The sequence below is a fragment of the Marmota monax genome, unplaced genomic scaffold, assembly GCF_021218885.2.
Source record: "Marmota monax isolate L192 unplaced genomic scaffold, Marmota_monax_Labrador192_F-V1.1 WCK01_AAM20220418_F8-fsc01513, whole genome shotgun sequence".
Lineage (NCBI taxonomy): Eukaryota > Metazoa > Chordata > Mammalia > Rodentia > Sciuridae > Marmota > Marmota monax.
This window is the reverse complement of record NW_026694894.1, coordinates 37061-61287: the sequence shown is the minus strand read 5'-3', so window position 1 is coordinate 61287 and position 24227 is coordinate 37061. Positions and strand designations below refer to the sequence as shown.

Below are 24227 nucleotides of genomic sequence, written 5' to 3'. Positions count from 1 at the left end.
CATCTCAGATTTTTAAATGGTATCCTATGTTCATGAATGTTTCACTATTTTGGTTTCTCTTACTGTCATGTCTTTTAGATCTACAAGGTCTAAAAAGTCATGGAATGATTTAGCCTCATCTACTTGGTTTTCTGGTGACTTATTTTTCAAAACTTGTTTACACTTTATTTTATTATTTTATTTTTTATGTGGTGTTGAGGATTGAACACATTCCTCACTCTACCACTGAGCCACAATCTTAGCCCTGATGACTGGTATTTTTTAATATGTGACTGGAAACAATTTAAAATGCATACCAGTATTTCAGACACTTGACTTAAAACACAACATGCCTTGTATAAAAAAATATTAACATCAAATTTTTTGTATCAAGTTTATGCATGGTGTCTTTACTGTAGAAATACACTGCTTACTTCAAGCAGATGAATATTGGGACTCTTATGGAAGTTCATCTTTTAGGCTTGGGTCTAATTTTTGTTCTTTTTTTTAATTTTTTTTGAGAGAAATTTTTAATAATTATTTATTCTTTTTAGTTTTCGGCAGACACAACATCTTTGTTTGTATGTGGTACTGAGGATCGAACCCGGGCCGCACGCATGCCAGGCGACTGCGCTACCGCTTGAGCCACATCCCAGCCCCTAATTTTTGTTCTTTAATTAAAAACCTTACAATGAAATGACTTTGAGTCTAACTGAACTGTGACTTCAATTACCACCTTTATTCCAGATGACTGAGGAGAAAACAATAATAATATATTTCTACTGATTTTCAATAGCTGGATTTGGCCACTTAAGATAGTTTTTCTGGTCATGATAATAACATATATGTAAGATGGATAGCTTCATGAGAGATTCAAAGACAGTCCTAAAATACTGCCAAAGAGCTTTCTACACATAATGTTAGAGTATTCTAACATCATGGAAAATATTCTGAAAGAGCAACTTATGTAGCCATTATTAAAACAAGAGATTTAAATCTCCCAAGTCACATATATGAGGAACTGCATAATTAAAACATAATGACCAACATTTCTACTGAGGACTTTTTATGTCAGAAACACATCCATATTTTATAGTTGTTCTTCTTTCATACATAATAGCTCTAGAGTATAAGTAGTATGACCCCATCTATATCATATGAGATGATCAGGTTTAGCATCAAGGTAAAACTTGAGCTCAATGGAAGATCAAAAATACAAATTAAAAAAAAAAAAAAACATCTTAGAGAGGATGCTTCTCAGTGTCATCTTAGATGATATATTAAAGACATTAGGTCTGGTAATAAATGGTCAAAAATACAGCACTGAAACAATACACCTATTGGCATACCTACTACATTGAGATTCATTTTTTGACAAAGTTGCAATTCTTTATTTTGTGCAATCATCTCATTTCAATTCACCAAAAAATGTAAAGTTCTCAATATGTTTCTAGGGTTTAATCAAGAAGAGAAAGATGAAATCAAAGTAACACACTACCCCAGAAAACCTCTGAGATTATATCAAGATAAAATTATATCAAGAGCTATTTTGATAACATATGGTAATTCTGAATCTATAAAAAAAGCCAATGTACAGGGGGAGCACAGATACCATTACATAATCCAGACATGATTTGGTAATAATATGGGAATGGCACCTGGAGAGTGTTAGAAAAACTTGTTAACTGAAGTGGAAAAAGGGCATGTTGGGTGAATCCACATCTATCCCTGGTAACAGCATAGGCTGAGATTGATGAAGATGATACTATTTGAAATGAAAACTTCTGCTTCATTTTCTCCTAAGATATTTACTATTTATATGGAATATGAAAAAAGATGAAAAATACCAAGTAAATGATATTATTTTATTAGTATAAGAAACATGTTTCTCTGAAGTTCATCTTGAGGTCTCAGCTAACACCATCATTTTCTTCTACAACTTCACATTCCTTTTCTAGCACAAGAACATTACCATTGGTATCTTGGCCCTGATACACCTAGGGGTGCTGATAATGATGGGGTTTATAGCTACAGATTTTTTTTTTTGTCTCAGAATTTTAGAGGTGACATCAAATGTAAATAAATAATCTACTTCCACAGGTTTTTTGGGGGGCTTCTCCATTTGTACCACTTGCCTGCTGAATGTCCTCTATGATACCACCATCAGCCCCAGAAGCTCCTGCTTGGCAAAGATTAACCATGAATTCCCACATCAGAGCCTGTGATTCCTTGTTTCCTATGGGTATTCTACATGATGTTGAATGCTTGCTTCTCATTCTCTTCTACTGCCATCACCAATGTGACCTCACATGATCTTATATTTATTACTGTATGCTGAACAATTGCACCAATGTGTTACTTCCCAAGGCATTTATTTTTTATATTGGGGGTATTCCAGGAAGTCTTCTTTCTAGGGCTCATGTCCTTAGTTCGGTCTAAAGGTCAATAAATAGATAAACCTCTCACTAAAAAGTAAAGGATGTTATCACTATTAATACCTGAACATTAAAATAAATAAACAATGTTTACAACTCTAAGCCCATAGATATGAGAACTTAGATTACATAGATCAATTTGTTGGAAGACACAAACTATCAAAATGCATTGTGTCCTTGGTGATCATCATAAAGGGAAGAAATTATTGGTTTCAGCATTGGATCCTCACCAAGCCATGGGTTTATTAAGGGTAGGACCATGACATGGTATCAATTATATGTCAAAGGAAAAAACAATTAACATAAATAGAAAATGGTTCCCTCAGAAGAAGACAGAAGAAATTACAAGCACACTGTGGCAGTGCATAGAATATCCAAAATGTGGCCTCTGTCTACTGGGGAATCTACAGAATGCATGAACTCTATACCTGCTGGGAAAAAGAAAAGTGTTGCAACCCTCCAGCTAATTGGGCTTTTTAATTTGGTATTATAAAAAAATTAGCCAATGATAAAGCAATATTTCTTGCAGGATTGAATGCTGATGAGGCATTTGCAAGAATATAAAACAGATTCCCAGAGCTATTCAGTACAGAAATGTTGTCCAGAAATGAACTTCAGAAATAGCCCAAATGTCCATCATTTGATTAATTTCAACTTTGGTCTATCTACACCATGGAAGGTTAAGATCTTTGCATATGTGGAGTGTTTTCCAGGTTGTTTCATTGAGTAAAAAAAAAATAAGGGGCAGACAGAATATTCAGGAGCACTCCCTTTGGGGTAAGAAAGAAATTTACATAATAACATATCATTATTCTTGCCTCCTACCAAAACAAGAAACAGTAAGAATATATACTAGAAACAAAATAAAACAGATGTTCATGAGGGGCAATGGGAGGAGATTATTAGGGATGGGGTAGAGGTGAGACTTTAGTGTATTTTAACATGGGTTTATATTTGAGCCACATAAACAATGACCATATTCAAAACATAGAATTAATTAAAGGACAAAAATCAAGCCTGACAGACAGGTGAGAATCTGACCACCCAAACATGAACATACTGTTCTGTGACTAAATAATTTCTTAAGCTTGCATAATTTCCAGAATCTTTTACTCCAATGTGAACAAAATTTTTACCTAAAGTAGCAACCCTGGTTGTGGTGTTACAGTTACTGGTCAGTACTTGGCAATAAATGATGTCAGAATTCATATGCAATGTTTATTGTCAGCACAGCAATGGGTCACATGGGTTTCATGCTTTCTTCATGAGACTGTAGTTTACAAGGGCAGGGGCCACTTCTTATCTAGAGTGAGCAGCCTGCTAAATACACAGATACTACTATTAACATACACTGAAGAATTCTTTAACAGTTTAATGCCAAGAACATAGAGAGGACTTGACAGTTGCTTCCAGGTCCAGATTTCAGAAGCTTGGCTATCCACACTTGGCTATACACACTTGAGACTCAGCAGTTTCTCTGCTGCCCCGCCTTTGGTTCCAGAGAGAGCATGTCTTCCTCTAAGCTAAGACAGAAATACAGACCTGAAGTACCTGGCATTTGGTGATTTCCCTTTTGGGGTGGCTTTACTCCAAGATATTCTCCAATCCCTGGAGTAATTGAAGTCCTCAAAGTTGCTCCATTATCTTGATAACAGCAGCCCTTGCACTGAAGGATCTCACAGAGAGTGCATTTGAATGTCATCTCCTCCCAGCCCTTGTGATAATCCCATTCCCGTCAAGCAGGCACAGAAAAGTGCAAAAGTGACAACCGGGGACAGAACTGGCAGGTGACAGTATAGTGTGGGATTTCATAGATTCCATAAAAAATTCCTTTTTACATATCTATATCTATATTCTATTGGCTCTGTTTCTCTGGGGAACACTGACACAGCATTGTCAGGTTAAATGAGTTAGTGAGTGGACAGCACTTGGAGCTGTTGTAGGCACCTTGTAGCGGCCCCTTTGATGTGATTTCACCTCCTTACCCACTCCTTCAGCTGGTGGATTGAGTTGTGTTGATATTTAGAAGGGGACCCATATGCTCTGGCTCATATAGTAAAATCATTTCCTGGAGAGTGGACAATCTTGGAGGGTGAGTAGCCCTGCATTTGCTAACAGATATAACTGCCTTAGCCCAGGTAGACCCCAACAAAGGGGTAAACTGGACCTTCAAGGCTCATGATTTTACAGAGGCTGACCCAGAAGAAGTAGCCTACACTGTCCTGTGGAACAGGATCAAACTCAGACTCAGGTTCAAATTCTGACTAACTATGAACATTTATGCTAGTTTCTTCATCTCCATGACTGGAAGAATATGTGCCTTCAATAAATGTTAGCCCCTCTTCTTTAGAAACAATTATTAAGATTTCCCCTGGGAAGAAGTTCCACGTGTCTTCTCCTAACGTCATGTGTATTCTATGTCCTGTATGCCATTCCATCGTACTTTGTATCAGCAAAATATCACCCAAGGAGATTACAGAATTCAATACAGTCTCATGGTTTTCTGGTTCTTCCCCAAGAAATGGCACAGGGAGGCCTTAGGAAATTCGTGCAATGAAGCTGAAATATTTTATTGATAACAATTTTATGGAGACCAGGGGTATTGTAGCAAATGACCTCCTAGGCCTGTCTCTTCTCACCTTGGTGAACATTGGGGCCAGGGAAGGGGTGGGGAGTGATGGCTGGGGCTAAGAGGCAGTGCCCCTGGTGCAAGCAGAGACAGGGCCTGGGGGATGTCACGGAGGGTGCTGGTTTGGGCACCAGAGGACCCCAGATTCCAAAGTGGGTTCCTGCCACTTCCTAGCTGTGTGACTCGGAGTCCATTGCTTAACCTTGCAGGCCTATTTTTTCTCTGTGGAATAGGGAGGACGGTAATACCCTCTTAGGGCAGTTGTGAGGACCTAAGGGGAGTCATTAAAGTTCTCAGCTGCTATGATCACTACTTTCTCTGTGGTCCAAACCTGGGCTGAGGCGCCCGGGTCCAAGGCCCTTGCAGGCGCATGCGCACAAACTCCCGCCAGCCAGGTGAGACCCAGACAGCTGCCTAGCCCCTGGATTTTAATCCTTCAGGGTCAAGGGGGTGGGCAGAGTGGATTCAGGGGAAGGAGTAATGATAGAAGGTCGGGAGAACTGCTAGTTCTGACCCTCCAGCCTGTGGGCTGTGTAAATGGGAGCCCGCCAAGATGGGTCCAGACCTGGTCTGAGCACCCAGCAGTGAGGGCGGGGGACTGAGAAGAGGAGTGGAGTCTCGCGAGATTTCATGGTGGTGGCGGTCGTGGTGGCGGCAGAGGCCCCGTGGCTGGTGAGTGGCGGGCTGTGGTGTTGGTCTTTCGGGGCTGAGGAGGGTGAGAGGGGCTGAAACCAAGGCCCTGGGCGAGGGGAGCGGGCAGGCATGTGGCCCACATCTTTGGAGGAGCCCAGCACACCCCGTGGCTGCGGTGGCACCACCTGATTCGCGCTACCCGGACCTGCGCCCAGCTGGTCAGCCAGGGCTGCGGGCCGGTCCTCCTGGCCAGTCAGACCTCCCACTCGGGAGTGACCCCAGGTCCCGCCTCAGTTTCCCGGGTGGAGGGGTGGCGCTGCTGGCCATGGCAGCTCCACTTTGCTGTGTGGCAGGCACTTAACTTGTGCGCCTCCATGCTCGGAGTGCACAGAGAGGTGCAGCGCCCTGACCAAAGTCACACTGCTGGGACGTGGTGGGATGGGCTTCCCACACCCACGCGGGCCTGCACCCCTTCCTTTCCTCCAGTCCTTCTCCCAGCAGTGCTCACAGCTGGTTCCCTGGGGTCCTGGTGGGCTGCAGAGTGTGTGTCTGGGACCCACTCTGAAGTTGGATGCAGCATGGTATGTGAGTTCCTTGGGACAGGCTTTTTCCACGCCTTTTGTCCGATTCCCGGGAGGTCTTCCACCCCTAAACTGTCTATTGGCCCAGTGTGAGAGGGCAGAGGTGGGCTTAGAGTGACCCTTGTACGCCAGGGGTGGGGTCACTAGCCCAACAAAATGGGAATACTGGAGCCGAAGCCTTGCCTCAGGCAAAGGAAAGTTTGATTCCCCTTGGAGCACCGATTCCAGTCTGGGACAGTTGGTTGTCAACCCCAGAACCAAGGCTCCTCTCCTTGGTGTTGAACGTTTATCAAGTCACTTGCACACATCACTGAGGGGGGAGGGGAGGCCCAAACCAAAGTCAGACAGAAAGTGGGGACAGCGCTCCCCATCCCTGCAGCTGCCAAAGCCAGAAGGAGGAGAGGAGCCCCCCCGAGGGTGGCCGCCCCACAGTGGAGAGGAGGGGCAGATGTCAGCCAGACGACAACGTCCCCATGCACCACAGCACTGCTGCCCGGCCACCACTGCCTTCCGAGGCACTGCCCAGCATCCTCCCTGGTCCTCGGGTAGGCGTGGCTCTCAGAAGAGCAGGGTGCTCATGCTGCCCACCTCACTTGGCTCCTTGATGAAGATCTCGAAGGACTGGGAGATGTTGGTGACAGCCAACAGGATCCCCATCCCCAAGCCGATGGCACCCAGGAAGGCAGCCAGGACCAAGAGGCCCCAAGGCACAGGCCCCCAGAGTGAGGGGACCGAGTGAGGGGACTCCTGGAGTACCAGGTGGTGGCCGCAGGGCCCTCAGTCCCCAATGCCACCCAGGGTGCCCTGAGCTCCCCCAGCAGCTGGCCGGGCTGACACCAGCTGCCCCCCAGGCTGCGGGTGGCACTTTCGTCCGGATCTTGTACAGTCACATCAGGGGACTTGGGGGGACCACAAAATGCTGCCCATGAGCCTGGGTCATTCGCTCAGATTCAAAGGGCAAAAGATCAGCCAGTGGCAAGGACCCGCGGGTGACCTGGTGCTGTGGTCCCCTAGCTCCTGAGACGGGCCTTCTCCATTGAGAGCCACTGAATTCCCCACTGTCCATCGCTCAGCAGCCAGTCTGGGCAAATGGGGGGTCACTTCTGGCTCTAGCTGTGCTGAGACACTTGGACCACAGGGTCCTTTTCTGATTCCTACTCCAGCATGCATTGTCGGGGACTTGTCCCCTCAGCCCTCGGCTACTGGTGGGGAAGAGGCCCTCCTGCCACCTGCACTGAGCAGGCCCAGGCCCAGCTCCTGTTCAACCAGAAAGACAGAAAATCCCGAGGGCATGACCTGCCCACTTCGGCCACTGGGCCTGAGGGGAGGCAGGGAGGCTTCCAGCACAGGGGCCCAGGGAGGGCTCAGGAGCCAAGGAACGGCACCTAGCTGTGGCACAGGTGGCAGGGCCACTGTGCTAAAGATGTGTCCATTCTGCACCTGACCCCCTGTCCCCACGGCCTGGAGCAGCTATTCTCAAAGACAGGTTGAGGCCAGGCAGGGGCCAGAGGCCCCACTGTGTCTCCAGGAAGGTCTTACTGTCCTTACTGGTTTTATTCCTGGAGAGACCTGCGTTCTCCTCAGTGTTTAGAGCAGCTCAACTCACAGTAGCCAAGCTACAGAACCAGCATAGATGCCCCTCAGCAGATGGATGGATAAAGAAACTGTGGTCCCTATACACAGTGGAATATTACTCAGCCATAAAGAAGAATGAAATGATGGCATCTGAAGGTCAATGGATGGAGCTGGAGAGGATCATGCTGAGTAAGTAAGCCAATTCCAAAAACCAAAGGCCGAGTGTCCTCTCTGACATGCAGATGCTGACTCACAATAGGGGAGAAGAGAAGAGAATTTCATTGGATGAGACAAAGGGAAGGGAGGGGAGGGACTGGGAGAGACAGGGGAATGAATGGACGTCACTTTCCCATGTTCACATAGGAACACAACCAGGGAAACCCCACAGCAGGGCCAGCCACAGGAATGAAAATCACACCCCGTGTAGGTGACATGGCAGGATGAAGGCTGCTGTCACGGGGAGCTAAGAAGAACAAATTCAGAGACAAACCTGTGTTCCCACCTATGACAAGGGACAAGGCGCGATGTCAATCAGTGTCCTCATCAAAGATGAAGTGGGCTCTGCTGGCCTCTGGGAGCCAGTGTGAGGGAGCTGACACTCAGGTCACCAGAGCGGCCCCACCTCCTCAGGCCTTTGCTCCCTACAGGATTGTGGAGCCTCAGAGGCCCGCGGAAACCCTGCCATTCAGGGACAGGGCAGCTGTGGCCTTTGGTCCCCCTGCTGTCTCCTCCCAGGGGCAACATGCACTCCCTTCTTCCCATCCTGACTTGTGACATCACGGGTAGGGACAGACCCGGGCAGCAGGGACAGCCGGCAGCACCTACCTGATAACACAGTGGCCTTGGTTGGAGGCAAAAACCACGATGGGGGCGATGGAAGATTCCAGAGCTCGGTGCAGGGAGGTGAAGCCCTCGATGGCCAGCATGTGCACCTCGTCCACGAACAGCACGCTGGGGACCAGCTCGGACACTCCCTGGTCGATGTACTTGTTCACCACCTTGTTGATCTCGCCTTGGACAGGGTCCCAACCAGTGCGGGAAATGTCACCTGCTCTCTTCTCCCCACCTCAATTCCCTCCAGACCCAACCCTGCAGCCTGGTTCTCCTACTGGCTCTCTGACCCCAGGCTGGGTACTGGACCCATTCCAGGTTTGGTGTCATCATTTGAAAACAAGAATCATGCCAGGTGTGGTGGCACACGCATATAACCCCAGCAGCCTGGGAGGTTGAGGCAGGAGGATCGCAAATTGGAGGCCAGTCTAAGCAACTTAGTAAGGCCCTGAGCAATTCAGTTGAGACCCTGTCTCTGAATAAAATACAGAATAAGGCTGGGGACGGGGCTCAGGGGTCAAGAGCCCCTGAGTTGTATCCTTGTACCCTCATCTAAAAAAAAGAAAACAGGCATCATCGCCCCCAAATCCCACAAAAAGCCTTCTGTGGAGCTGTGTGGGGCGCAGTGTCCAGGAGCTGCCCCATCTAGCCCTGAGCCTGATGCTGAGACACCCCACTTGGGAGCCCCAGGGAGATGCGTTTTCATATGCAGATTCTCCTCTGCTGCACTCAGTCAAGGAGCCCTTTTGGGGCCCTGCGTGAGAATGCTCAGGTTCATGAACTTTCCATCCAGTGCAGTTAGAATCCTTTCCCTGGGAAACCTGAGCAAGGAGGGTCAGAGCAGGCCCAGGCTCGGCTCCAGAACCACCAGCCTCTGCAGAAAGGCAGACCCACCTCAGGTCCCAGCCCTCACCAGCGCCCCCTGTCATCAGGATGGAGCTGTTCCCAAAGAACCGGGATCTGAGGCCTGTCCTCGCCCAGAGCCATGACGCGGGGCTGGCAAAACCCAGTTCAGAGACAGATCTGCTCTTGGCCACTCATGGAGGAGCTTAGGCTGCTGCGAGGCCTCAAGGCAACAGTGGATTCATGTTGAACTTACGTTTTCAGGGAGTAAAGTGGTAATGGGCCTGAGAAGGACATAAAATTGGGGAAGAGCCGGGTGCAGTGGCACACACCTGTCATCCCAGCAGCCGGGAAGGCTGAGGCAGGAGGATCACAAGTTGGAGGCCAGCCTCAGCAACCTAGCAAGGGCCTAAGCAACTCAGCCAGGCCCTGTCTCTAAATAAAAAATAAAAGTGCTGGGATGGGGCTCAGTGGTCGAGGGCCCCCGAGTTCAATCACTGGCATAAAAAAATAAGTCTACAAAGGAGCAAGGGGGACCCACTGCCTGGTGTCAACGTCGGCACCTTTCTGGGACCTCAAAGGAAGCTGATGCTGACCTTAGTGGGGCCAGAGCACACAGTGTGGCCACGGCTTCTAAAGGGAGTGAAGACCCAGAGCCGTGCAGTGGGGGGCGCTCAGAGCCGGGAGCATGTCAGAGGCAGGGCCTCAACTTGGCTCTGGGCCCAGGCTTCGCCACGCATCCTCCCTGTGATCTCTGTCTTCTTTGGCTTCATCAACTGGCCCATCATGGACAGGATGTCTTGTCCCCCCTGTAGGAGAGAGGACTTTCTAAGGCTGCTACCAAGGCCCATCCTTCTGCCTCCTGCGGGTCCTGATGTCACTCAACTTGGAAGCCTGAGGTAGACAGGCCCAGCACAGCTCCCCTGGGAAGGATGAGGGGCTCCTGAACTCAGAGGGATCCCCTGGAGGTTTCCTCTGACCTGCAAGAATCAAGCAGAGTCGTGCATGGTGGTACGTGTCTTTAAAAATCCTGACAATTTGGGAGGCTGAGCCGGGAGGACCGAAAGTTGGAGGCCAGCCTCAGAAACTTAGTGATGTCCTGAGCAACTCAGCAAGACCCTGTCTCTAAATAAATATAAAAAGGGCTGCGGACGGGGCTCCATGGGTAAGCACCCCTGGGGTTTAAGCTTCAGTACAAAAACAAAAACAGAAACTCATATTGGTCTAGAAGTTTCTCGGTGGTGACAAGTAGACAGGGGAAGGCCTAGTGGACCATGGGCCCAGCTGGTGGCCAGGAGAGGGGCTGCAGGCGCTGTTTCTGGCCATGACAGCACAAAGGACACGGGTTTCATCTGCTGGCTCTGGTATCTAAGTCCCTGACAGGGATCTTTATCACGTCAAGGGAGCAGCACAGACCTGGACAGATGACCCTCTCTCCCTCCCTCTGCAGCTTTGCAGGAATTCAAAGGTGCAGGGACAGAAGGCTCCTGTCTGAGGGGAGGCCACGGCTTGCCCTTTATTCTGTGGCAGGATCTAGAAATGTCTCCTCATCTGTTGCCATCAAAAGCCCCTGCTGTGTCCCCCACCCCCCCCCCACTCCAAGGGCGACTACCATCAAATGTGCCTGGTGACCTCTACTTTTTCAAATTTTAAAGCATTTCAGTTCCCACTGAGCCATTGAAACTCAAGCAACTGTGTGAAGGCCAGTTTTATCAGGTTTTTGTCTCACAAAAATGGGTTTTTTAAAAAATTTTTTTAAGTTGTAAATGGACACAATTCCTTTATTTTTATTTTTTTATTTTTTATGTGGTGCTGAGGATTGAACCCAGGGCCCCACACCTGTTAGGTGGGTGCTCTACCACTGAGCCCCTTCCCCAGCCCAGAAAAATGGTGTTGTTGTTGTTTTTTTTAATTTAAGTTCTTAAATTAATATTCAGGTATTTGAAAGGTTGTGATATCTTACTGGTCACATTTATTTTTGATTCTTTTTGGTACCAGGAATGGAATTCAGGGGCCCTCAACCCCTGAGCCCCATCCCCAGCCCCTTTTATATGTTATTTAGAGACAAGGTCTCACTGAGTTGCTCAGGGTCTGGCTAAGTTGCTGAGGCTGGCCTCCAACTTGTGATCCTCCTGCCTCAGCCTCCTGAGCTATTGGAATATGGTTCATATGTTTAATTAATGAGTTAAATAAAATCACTGGCACATGTTTAAATAAGGAAAAGTAAGCCAGGCACCATAGCACACATCTGTAGCCATAATTACTCAGCATACTGAGGCAAGAGGATGGTTTGAACCCAGGAGTTCCAGGACTGCTTGGGAAACATAGTGAGACCCTGAAAAATAGAAAATGAAAAGGGAAAAGAAAAGGAGAAATGAAGAAAAAACAATAGAGAGAAAAATTTTAAATGTAAAACCCAGGTGTGGTTGTACACACGTATAATCCCAGCAGCTCAGGAGGCTGAGGCAGGAGGATCGAGAGTTGGAGGCCAGCCTCGGCAACTTGGCAAGACCCTGTCTCTAAATAAAATATAAAACATGCTGTGGACGGGGCTCAGGGGTGAAGTGCCCCTGGGTTCAATCCCTGGTACCAAAAAATAAAAATAAAAGCCTAAGTTCAATGTAACACAAAGCTTAGCTTCTGGACACAAGTTCAGAATTAGAACTCTTCATTTCAGCATTAGTGTCACACAGGGGCTGGGGGTGGCTCAGCGGCCATAGTTCCAAAAGAGGGAGAGACAGAGACAGACAGAGAGAGAGCAACAGGGAGAGAGAGAGAGAGAGAGAGAGAGAGAGACAATTGAGATGAGGTCCCTGCTGATGTTGGCCCTGATCACTTGGCTGAGGTGTCTGTCACACATCTCCACTGTAAGTGACTTTTTTATTCCTCCATTGAGCACTGGTATGTCAGGCAGGATGACTGAGGGCAAAGCATTCTTGTGAGAGTTCTTTGGCATGGGAATTGGGGCTTTTTCCCACACTTGCCTATTCATTCAGTCATTTGTTTACACCAAAATGGCCTTAAGACTGTTTATTTAGACTCTTGGCTACAATCCACCATAACTTCATTTGTTATTCAATTGCCCAATTGTTCCAGCTTTGGCCAATGGGAGCATGTCCAGTGCCTCCTGTGTTCCAGGGAGCAAGGTTCTTTACTGTGTGCTTTTCTCTTTAAGCTCTGCCAAACCCTGGGGAAACTGACACACTCCAGGACCACTAGTGGATCTCCTGCTGCAGGCCTTTATCCAAGAAGCCCCATTCCTTTGATGTGAGAAAGCTTGTAGGAACCAAGAGTGGCTCTGGCATCCTCAGGCTCCTTGCTGTGCATTATCACTTCTAGGCCTATCACACTCTAACCCCAAGAGCACACCGATTAACCACATTTTCCAAATGTACCCCATCTGGTAAGAATGAGGCAGATCGGGCATTCATGCTGTCCTCTCCTTCAGTCCTACCACTGGGTCCTTCTGAACTTGGCTTACCTATTTGCACAGTAAAGAAGCTTGCTCAATATCCACTTTCCATTGTCCGTTTCCAGTGTGCAGAGCCACAGGGCCAGGGTGGCACACAGTCACCACAGGAGCAACCAGGGAGCAGTTGCATGTGGACTCCTTCGGTGCTGCCAACTTGGCTAAGGTCCAGCGATGTGGAGGTCAATGCCTTTAGCTCCTGGCTAGATGTTTGGCAGCCCTGCGGTTTAGGGAAAACCTACATAAAAGAAAGTCATCTAACTTTGATAGACTTCAGTATTTCTTAAATTTTGCAAACACAATCTTGGTTTTATTCATCTAGTATCAGTGAATATCACATGAGCTACAGAGTATAATTTTTTTAGCTATTTGATTTTATACACCCCTTCCAATAGTATATTTTATATGATTTTATACATCCCATTTCCAACTAGTACCAAAACTATAAAATATTCAGAAGCATGAAAATATATATTTTTAATTGTGCAAGCTTTTTCACATATTAAACTCAGAACTTCAATTTGTCCTTCAACATGCTGGACTTCTGAAATTTGAAGGTTATGTCACCTTAAAATTTACTTGTATGGACGTGACTTTATTATAGCCACTCTCTTTAAGGTAAGAAGATTAAAGAAGTAGATTTTTTTATGGTTTGCTTTAGTATATTGAACATCTTTCTAAAATAAACTATAAGAAAGCCATTCTAATTCAGTGGAAGAGATGCTGAAAGATTCAAGATTAACATCCATTATTAGCAATGGAAAACGGAGGGAAAGATCCGTGAATTGTGCTCGTAGAATTCTGCCCCCATGGGAGACGGAAGGGTCAAGCCATGTTGCAGTCTGGCTGCAGCAAAATAACGGGGGGGGGGGGGGGGGGGACGAACAAGTTGTGTACATTGATATGCAGGAGTGGAAGCCTTTTATTGTAGGACAACAGAGGTATTTATACATTACACACAGCTTATCTAATTAACATAAACTAGATACAGCAGTCAACCAATAAGGAATTTCCACACTTAATGGCTCGCTGGCTTTACTTCACAAACCATTCCCTCTGGCATTTTGCCAGGTGTCATCCAGACTTGTTTACAGACTCTAACATTTGTCAGGTGCCATCCAGACTTGTTTACAGACTCTAACATTTCCCTCTTTTGTTTAATTTAAATAACGACCATAGTGGTTTTTACAGGAACACCATAAATAATCTGCTACAAGCAGAAGGGGAGGATAGAAAATGTCACAATACCAAGCCAATTGATGGCTCCATGCAAGAAGCCCTTGGAAAAATTATATCAGCAATGACACCGTTAGCAAAGATACCGAGTTACAATTTGTTGTAGATTACAGATTGTTGTCTCAGTCCAGGTAAAGCAGTGTCTCAATAGATTAACTCACAGTCCAGGTAAGTTCTGCAGGCAGCTAGCTTAAATCACAGTCCATGTAAGTTCTGCAGGCAGCTAGCTTGATCCGAAGTCTCGTCCGGTTCTCAGCCGAAGTCTCGTCTGGTTTTTAGCAACACTGTAAATTCTTCCACCTTTGTTTTCACCAGCACTGGGAGGAAGGCAGGAACTCTGGATGGCTAAAGAAAATCCTGTAGCATTCCACTAAGAAAACAACCTTCTGAACAATTTAGTACATTATCTCAAGGTTTTTTTACATTTGAAATAAGCATTAATAGTGCTTATTACTCATCAGCTTCCAGGTGTGGGAGAACCATTGTAGCTTAGTTATTGGCATTCAAAATGACCAAACATCAGGGACACCAGTAGTGTCTTCTGCTGGCTGTAGTGTCCTGGGCAGCCCCAGATGGCCCTGGGGAGTGTCCCGGACTCAAACTGCTACTGGGCACAGGGAGCAAGAGCCTGTGAGACTGTGCCTCCAGGTCAGGTCTAGATTTGGCCTCGCGACAGTGGAAGAGCCAGCTCCCCGGCCAGGAGGCGGGGAAGGGCCAGTCGCTGCCGCCTCTTGGAAAATCCTTGCTGTGCTGTGACCCGGTTGCACACTCGGTAGCTGCCTCTCGGCTTCACGCACCCTCCGGTAATGAAAAGTATTTAGTAATAGCCTTTTGCTGCAACTTTTTTTCCTGATAATCCTTCTTCTTCTGAATTTTCTTTTTCTTTCTGAGTAGAGTTCCTGGGATTCCATCAACACATGCCCTAACTATTCTTGGTTTCACTGGGGTGCCTTCTTCCCTTAGTAATTTATTTTTTACCCCTTCCATATTTTCAACACAAAGACAATACAACATTTCAAGACAAAACAAGACACAAACATACTGTATCATTTTTTTCCATTTTCTCGAAATGGCCATTTTTTCTTTTGCCCTATTTGCCTAGGGATGAGCAGATTGCTCCTGTCCTATCTATGGATGGGCAGCTTTTTTTTTTTCGTCACTTACCCCCGAGTGTCCCGGGGCTCCCCGTACGGGCCACCATCTGTTGCAGTCTGGCTGCAGCAAAATAACCGGGGGGTGACGAAAAACTTGTGTACATTGATACAGCAGGAGTGGAAGCCCTTTATTGTAGGACAACAGAGGTATTTATACATTCCACACAGCTTATCTAATTAACATAAACTAGATACAGCAGTCAACCAATAAGGAATTTCCACACTTAATGGCTCGCTGGCATTACTTCACAAACTATTCCCTCTGGCATTTTGCCAGGCGTCATCCAGACTTGTTTACAGACTCTAACAAAGCCAAAAGCCATCAGTGGGAAAGATGAAGAAAAGTGGGCTTTCAGGGCAGGAGTTTCTGGCTAGAAGCTGTTCTTTGCTCATTGTGTCAATTTTTCTCCCAGCTCCCTCAGGCTGATTCTCTAGGCTAAGATGGTGGGGATGGTGTTTGCTGTAGTCGAGAAAGAAAGTGGCAGGTTGAACCCAGGGGTAGGGCTGAAAAGCTTCCCAAGTCACACTTGGCTCAGGCTTCTCCAGGGAAGATGGACAGAGGGAAAGGAGGTGCTGGCACCAAGCGAGGGCTCTGGAAAGTTCAGAGGAGCTGGAGGCCTAGGTGGCAGGACATGCCTGGATAGCAAAGAGAGTCTGCAATGCTCACACAAGGGACAGCAGTCCAAACCCTATCATGCATAAGCAGATGGAGTCCGACAAAGACTTGCCCTAACCTGTCTCCCATGTGGGACTGACCTAGCCCTATTAAGTCCTTGGTGGGCAGCCGGGGAGAGCAGGGGTCAGGGTAGCTCAGTGTTAGACAGGACACCATGGGAGACAGACCCCATGTGGTTTCTGGCTCATCTCCATCTCTCAAAGGTTTTGGACATGCACACAGCTGGAGGAGGTCTCCCTGGCGGAGAACTTTGGAAAGCTCCCTCTAGTGAGACTGGGCAGGGGTGGCAGGGTGGGGGTGGGGAATGCCTTGAGAAAGCAGCTGAGGAATGGAGGGATCGGGATTTTCCAGAGACTTCAGAGATGATGTAGAACAGTTTTACTAAATACATCCTGAACTCCTTCTCTGACATTTCTTTGATGGATTCTCTTATGGGAGCAGCTTGGTTTGTTTGGAGCACTTTATTCCCTCGTTTTTTCATTTTGTTTGTGTGTCTTTCCATCTAGCCATGTGGATCTGAGGCAGGATAGTTTCTACTCTGTAGATTTGAAGTGTCCCTGAAGGTTTCCAGAAACTCGCAGATCTAGGCTCCGGTTTCTGCAAGCTCTGCCACACTGCAGGACCCAGAAGGCTCACCAACCGAGGACAATGGATGAACTCTGGGCAAAGAAGTAGATTTTGAATGAGTCAAGAACATAAAGAATTGGGCTACACAGCACCCTGTACTCAAAGCAAGACAGTGAGGAATGTGAAGATTGAAGATCAAGGGTAAGGCAAGTCATGGGACAAGTCAAGAAAGTCATCAAGGACAAAAGGAGCCAGTCACTAGAAAGCAAGTTAATGCAATAGATCAAATTCCAGAATCCTGGAAAACTATGAACCTAAAATATTAAGCAAGTTGATGGGGAAAGGCAGACATACAAAAGCACCAATATGGGAAAATGGGATTGGAGTACAAATATGAGCCCTAGTAAAAAAAAACACTTGCCACAAATGTCTGCTATAATAAATACCTTTACAAATAAAAGTCTTTTTACTGGAACAGGTGGTAATTACAGGCAAGGCTATTCCAAAGTCTAAAGGCTTCACCTAGTAAATGGTTCATCTGTTTAGAAAGCTAAATAAAAATATAACAGTGAATCCACTCTCATATATAATATTAATACACCAATAAAAATCTGAATACATTAAGAAAATCACAAAGGAAGGAAGGAAGGGAAGGAGGAAGAATGCATTTTAGACAAATGCAATAATCATCTCAAAAGGCAGGAACCTTCCAAAAGCTCACTGGAATTTGGGAAAAGAAGGATTCGATTGTTTTGTATGGTGGGATCTCCATTACCTTTCAATATGCCCATTTAAAATTTTTTTTTTTGATTTTTTATTTAGTGTTTCTAAATCAGTAAATTTTGTTTGTGATTATTTTTCTATTCATTATAGGTATCTAAAATATATACAGCAGAAACACTATGCTTTACACTAAATACATCATGCATTTATTATTAATTTAATTCATAAAAATATTTTAAAAATTATTAGTTGTTTATGGATCTTTATTTTATTCACTTATATGCAATGTTGAGAATCGAACCCAGTGCCTCACACATCCTAGGCACGTGCTCTATCACTGAGCCACAACCCTAGAACCTGTAAATATAACTTTAATGGTTAAAAATATGCATCAACTTTCAATATTGACCTTCAAAGTGAAATATATTTTCCTGGTAATATAGAGCTTATTTAGTCAATTTTTATATCATGTTTTGTAGTTTTTTAAACTCTAATTTTCACTTCCAATATGATAATAAAATCATTGGTTAAATATTGTGTTATGCCTTCTTTTCTTTTATATTAAAGGATTGATTTTACAAAATAGGATTCAAATTAAATAATACACAATAATCACAAATTACATCGTAGGATCAAAATTATGGCAACTCTATCAGGATTACAAGCTGCTTTTAAAAAGCCAAACAAATTTGGAATAAAAGTTTACTTAACACTTAACTGTAATTCTTGTGAATGTCTTGGTAAAAGAAAGAAACTCATTCATTACTGAAGTGAAGCAGGACTTCGAGGTTGGAGTGTTTGTCCTCACTGGTGACAAGCCAGCTTCGCCCTCTCCCTCCACTCATGGTAAGGCATCAGGTTTCCTTGGAGATGCATCCAGGGTTACACTGCTCTGTGCCCTGACACCATCTGAGTTCACTTTGAAATGAAGAAACACAGAAGCTACAGCCATCTGAGGTGGAGCCTCCTGGAGTTCTTGAGAGTTTTCTCTGTCATATACTAATGCATTTATTATGAGTAATTTGAAGTTTTTGAGGAACCATAATAGGAAATGTATTGACTATTGTTCCAGAGCTGTAACAGTGTTTGAAAGCTACCTACCCTTTGAATCCCCTTACTGAATGACCAAAGTTTTTTTTTTTTTTTCAAAAAAATTTCAAATTAATTCTTGATTCTCCTTTCCTTTAACTCAATCTCTATAATTATGACATTCTTTATTATTAATAAAGTATTAAATTGGGCTGGGGTTGTGGCTCAGAGGTAAAGTGCTCTCCTAGCATGCGTGAGGCATTGGATTCAATACTCAACACTACATAAAGTAAAATAAAGACATTGTGAACATCTGTAACTAAAAAATAAAATATTTGAAAAGAATTAAATCTAATTAATTACAATTAAGTCTAAATCTAATTATTTAAGCATATTACATAAAAGTTTTTCAAAAATCATTTTGTATTATATAACAAGAGATGGGAAAAATGTATAGTATGGTTACAGCCAATTTGTTATCCAGCAAAGACAAGTTTCTTCTTCATTCATAATTCTGCTCAAATTCCTTTCAAAGAAAGTAATCTTCAATATCTAATTTCTGGTTGTGATCCAAACTCATGAATACTTGTGAAAGACTGAAAGATTTGTAAGTGCATAAAATAACTATTCAGAGATACAACCTTTATTCAGTGTTCTTCAAATAATTTTAAAAATATCTAGTCACATTTTTTAAGCCTCATCTTTTACTAAGTACTTATCTTCACCAAGAGGGCATAGCATTATGCTTTCTAAAAAATGAAGAGGAAGAGGAGGGGGAGGAGAGGCAGGAGTGTGGACTTCAAAAATTTTGGAACTAAATTGAATGAGAACATTGAAAAAGAGAAGAAATTATTGTTGAAATTTTGGATACCAATGTAAATAGAGTTTGCTAATAGGGACTATATGAATATAAATTTTTAAGTGAAAATGTAAAGAGGAACAGAAAGACATGCAAATAATGAAAATCAGTTAGGGATTTCACCAAATTACAGATACAAATACTTTTATGATATATTTTTCAATTAAATTTTTGCTGAGTCTTTTCATGACCTCTGTTAATATTTGAGAATCATGGTTGAAAATGCCAGCTTTTAGCTTAAGCATCCTAAATAAATAAATGATGTACAGTTTTATTTATTCTGTTATCAATTAAAAAAAAATACAATGGTCTTCCTTATGGGAAAACAGCCACCTTTCCTTGTGTTTTAGTGCATGGTTGTCCCTTTGTATTCATGGAAGGGTGGCTCCAAGCCCATCCCCCCCATACACAGAAAAATCTGCTGAATTTCAAGTTCCTTATGTACAATAGTGTTATATGTTTATATGACTTACTGCACATCCTCCGGTATACTTTCAGTCATTTTTACATTAATCATAACATCCCGATACATTTTATTGCGATGTTATATTTTATTGGGATGTTCAGTATTGTTTAGGAACTAGTGTCTAGAATAAAGGTATGTACATGTATCATGATGATTGCATTTATTTTCAGATTTCTTCAAACTCATCATTGACTGAATCTACTCGTATATAACCTGAAGGTATTCAGGACTGACTGTACTTCAAACAACATATAGGATTATAATTAAGATATTAAATGTTATAACTTTCTCCATAAATACAGTATTTTAATAATCCCAAATTACTACATCACATTTTATTATCCTAAATCATACAATGTTTTATTTATCTGATCAGACTACTATAGAGAATGTTATTAGTACATGGCCAACACTGCTAGATGCTTTGGATATGATGCCACATATTAAAGTTGATGCTAACATCTAACACCCACAGTTAAAGACTAAACAGTCTCTTAGTAAAATTTTATTAATTGTTAATGATACAAATGTACAAACAACTGTCAGGTTATACTTCTAATAAGAATATTAATGAAGAATGCTCAGTGTCAGTTACAGCATAGAATAAATGAAGTCAGAAAGATAAAAAAAAAACTTACTAGAAAAAATGCAAAGAAATTAAGACTTCATAGATGAGGAAGAACTTTTGGAAAAGAGGGTCAGGAAGGACATTCCATTGAGAGGGAAAAGCAACCTTAAAGGCCTCGGGAGAGAATGAATAAGGATAGATATCAGGGATTGAAGTCAGCGTACCTGCAATAAAGAGCTAGAGAAAATGTGTGGAGTTGAGGAGGCTGGAGTATTCAGTAGGCAGGAGCCCAGTGAGGACACCATGCTAGAGTCCTCGAGCAGGGCGATTATAGGATGAGACTGAGATGAGGAAAAATAGAATCATATAAATATTTCCACTTAAACAGATAGAACAAACCAGAGAGGAGGAAAGTTCCCCAACTCAGCAGCAGGAAGCTGTTGCAAAGCTGAGAGAGAAGTGCTGATGGTTCTGAAAGAGATAAAGAAAATACTGGACTCTGGGGTGATTCAGGAAGTGAAAGTTTTTGGTTTTTTTTAACGTGTCATTATTTGGATATAGTATGTGAGAGGGAAAGCAAAATAAAAGCTAAACCTTTAGCTTTCAGTTGATTGTTTGGATTGTGGAATATAATATTCAGTGACAGAGGGATTTGGGAATAATCGTAATAATTTGGGGAAATAGAAATAATCCTCCAAATGTGACCCTCTCTCTCTCTCTTTGTCCCCCACCTTTCTCTCTCATTTGTAATTGAGAATTAAATCTACAATGATGCCACAGACACTATGGAAATTCACACTAACCCCACATAAATTTTTTTAAAAATTCTGTTTACTATACATGTCCCATTCTTGTTTTGGTTTTCACCTTAACACTTTTGAATTTGGGACACGTCTAACATCAGATAATCAACAGTATTACCCTAATATTTTTTTCTGTTGTATTCATTGTTTTCTTCATTTCCCTGCTTTTTTTTCCTGAAAAATTGACATCAAAGGATAAAATATCTTAAAAAATGTGTCAATTGGGAACCAAGAAAATATGTTTTTCATCAAATCATTCAAATAAGAACTGTTGGCAATAGAAATTTCCAAATATATTTTTTCGATGACATTTTAAAAAATAAACTTAATATTAACATCTATAGTATTACAAAATACATGTTATTGTAAGCTATGGTAATATTTGGAAAATTTAGAAAACTACCCATATGTTCATTACTGTACACTGTATTTAGGAATATGTTTTAAAATATTTTAATCTCAAGAAAGTGGTTCTACATTTTTTCTACTATTCAGGTAATGTCCAACTTCTTTAAATTTTTCTGATAAGTAATATTTCTACAGAGGTTAGACCCAATGCTTCTCTACTATCATACTTTTAATGCAGATGTGGTCCTGTAGCCAGACTGTTTTGTTTTGCTTTGCTTTTATTTCTATGCTCAGAATGCCTTGGTCTTGTAGATTTATTTTCTTTGATATTATATATTGACTAATGATTATAGAGAAGTTCTATGTGTCAGGGATCAACCTAAGTGTTTTCCATTAATTAGGTCATTTAAAATACAGCATCCCTATTTTTCTTACTCCTGCCTTATAGAACCAAGGCAGAGGGAAGTCAAGAAATGATTTCATTTTTGCGTAGATAATAATACCAGAGTCAAGTAAGAGAAAAGAAAAAAAAAAATGCTGTAGATGTAGCTTATTTCTTGACATATGCAGGAATTCTAATGTTCACTGTTTTTTTTTTCTCTAAATTAGTAATTTGTGCAATATTCTTGAGCAGATTTTCTTCCATAACAAATCATGTCCCATTAACCTGCATCTTGTCTTTCCAACTTTCTATCAGTATCAGTAGTCAGCCCAATAAATAACGCTTCCTCTGCATTCTCCACAATATAGCTCTTCCAAAGTGAATTCAAGCTTATTCAATGAAATCTCATCCTCACCCATTTTAAAACAGACGAGTAAGTAAAAGTAAATGAAACAATGTTTTAGATTTACAACTGCTCTCTGTTATCCAGTTTTGTCCCATGGCTTCAGTTAATATTTTTTGTATTTGCATTCTTAAGTTTCCAATGTTTCATTAGCTTTGGAAATTGTTTAAATCTGCTTTCTTTCTTCTGTATTTAACATTTATGCTAGAATTGCTTCCGATTTTTATGAACATGTTGTATTCTATTTTTCTTGGCCTGTCTCTAACATTTACATTTGCAGGTCACTTTTTCTTTCCAAGACATACATTATCCTCTGACCTTTGTTCCCATAATGTTCACTGCTGTAATCCAAAGTGCCATCACTACTTTCTGCAATGGCTTTGTAACTGGTCTCCTTTCCATTACATGAGATCACTGTTTTATAATTTTTTCCTAAAATTGCTGGATAAAGTTCTTTTTACCCAACATCTCAGAATGCCTCCTATCTCTTCAAAAGCCACTTGGATATATGTACCACTCTTAGTTTAAAACTAAGCAAGTGTTCTGAGTTCCCCCTGCCTCTGGAAGGTGATTATGTCAATAAATCCTTTCCTAAAAGGTCTTCTAGCAACCTGTTGTTGTCATTTATACACTGAGAGAATTTCTAGCTTTTCTCTCAAGAATGCATAGTAGATTTAGTGATTCACTTCTAAAGAACAGTACGTTGTGAAAGAAGAGTGGATGGTTTATAAGACTGGGTTATAAAAGGCAAAACATACCAAAGTCCACTTCTAAGTGCCTTCTTCCCATAGCCCCCAATTTGCAGTAGAATTCCATTCTTTTACCTTAACGTTAAATATAACTCATGCTGTATTAATATGAAAATAGATTAGTGGTCTGTAAGTATAGTTTATGCAATTAACACATACAATCTACTAAAATATGATCACCAAAATAATGTAATGTGTTTATTACATTTCTAAGAAAAGTCAGCCTTGAAAACCTAAATTTAAAACTTAAAGTCAAATTTAATTCTTGCATTTCTCTGTCTTTCTCTGTGTGTGTGTATGTGTGTGTGTGTATTCTCAATTTCACAGGGCTTGGAATTAAACCCAAGTCTCACACATGCTAGACAGGCATTCTACCAATGGGGTAAATATGCAGCTCTTTTAAAATCTTGAGACAGGGTCTGAGCTTGAACTTGAACTTGCAACCCACCTTCCTCAGCCTCCTGATAACCGGGATTATAGGAATGTGCCCCCATGTACTAATTATGTCTCAGTTTTAAAAATTTGTTTTAATTAGTTAAATGTGTCTAATTATTAACTATTTTTACTTTTAATAATTAATGTGTGAAATTATATATAAAAATAACCTCATTAATATTGATTTATATGAACAAGCACACTAAAAAGTCCCTGTAAGTGAAAGTTGAATTTTCTGCTTCTCTTGGCGAGTGGGTTCCTAGTAAGTGGCAGGCCTCAGCAGCCAAGGTGCTCTTGATAGGAGACTCTACTCACTGGCATTCCAGCAGACCACAGAAGCTCAACACCAACTTTTTTCCCCAGGAGTCCCAGCTTCTGAATTTACAAGATGCAAACTACCTCCAAGCATTTCACAACAATTCTTCAGTTGACTGTGCTCAGCTAGTGGTGTATATACCTGTTGGTTCAATGCTATTGGTTCATGTTTATGCTAACAAGGGTTTGGAAAAAGTACCATCCCCATTGGTGGAAACTTAAGAATTGCTCATGGCCCCGCGCCCCCTGAGGGAAAAGCAGAAGCCAGGGCAGAGAACTTGTGCTTATCCAACAGGGAGTCCTCCAGTCCATGCTGCAGCTAGAGGTGGGGGGGTGGGGAGGAGATGGGGGGGAGGATGTGTGGGGGGAGGGGGGAGGATGTGGGGGGTGGGGGGAGGGGGGAGGATGTGGGGGGGTGGGGGGAGGGGGGAGGATGTGGGGGGGTGGGGGGAGGGGGGAGGATGTGGGGGGTGGGGGAGGGGGGAGGATGTGGGGGGTGGGGGGAGGGGGGGAGAGCCGGGGGAGGAGCCGCGGCTGCC

General features: G+C 43.1%; 1 long non-coding RNA gene across 2 annotated transcripts; it reads left to right on the top strand.

Annotated features, from left to right (window-relative positions):
• Positions 1-5561: 5561 nt before the first annotated feature.
• LOC124080808 (uncharacterized) lies at positions 5562-17863 on the top strand. 2 transcript variants are annotated; one of them, XR_006847852.2, is made up of 3 exons: positions 5562-5715; positions 10322-10517; positions 16548-17863. It is a non-coding gene; the product is annotated as an uncharacterized LOC124080808 (long non-coding RNA). The 2 variants fall into 2 exon arrangements; XR_009225160.1 differs by lacking the exon at positions 5562-5715 and having other exon boundaries at positions 5726-10517.
• The last annotated feature ends 6364 nt before the right edge of the window (positions 17864-24227 follow it).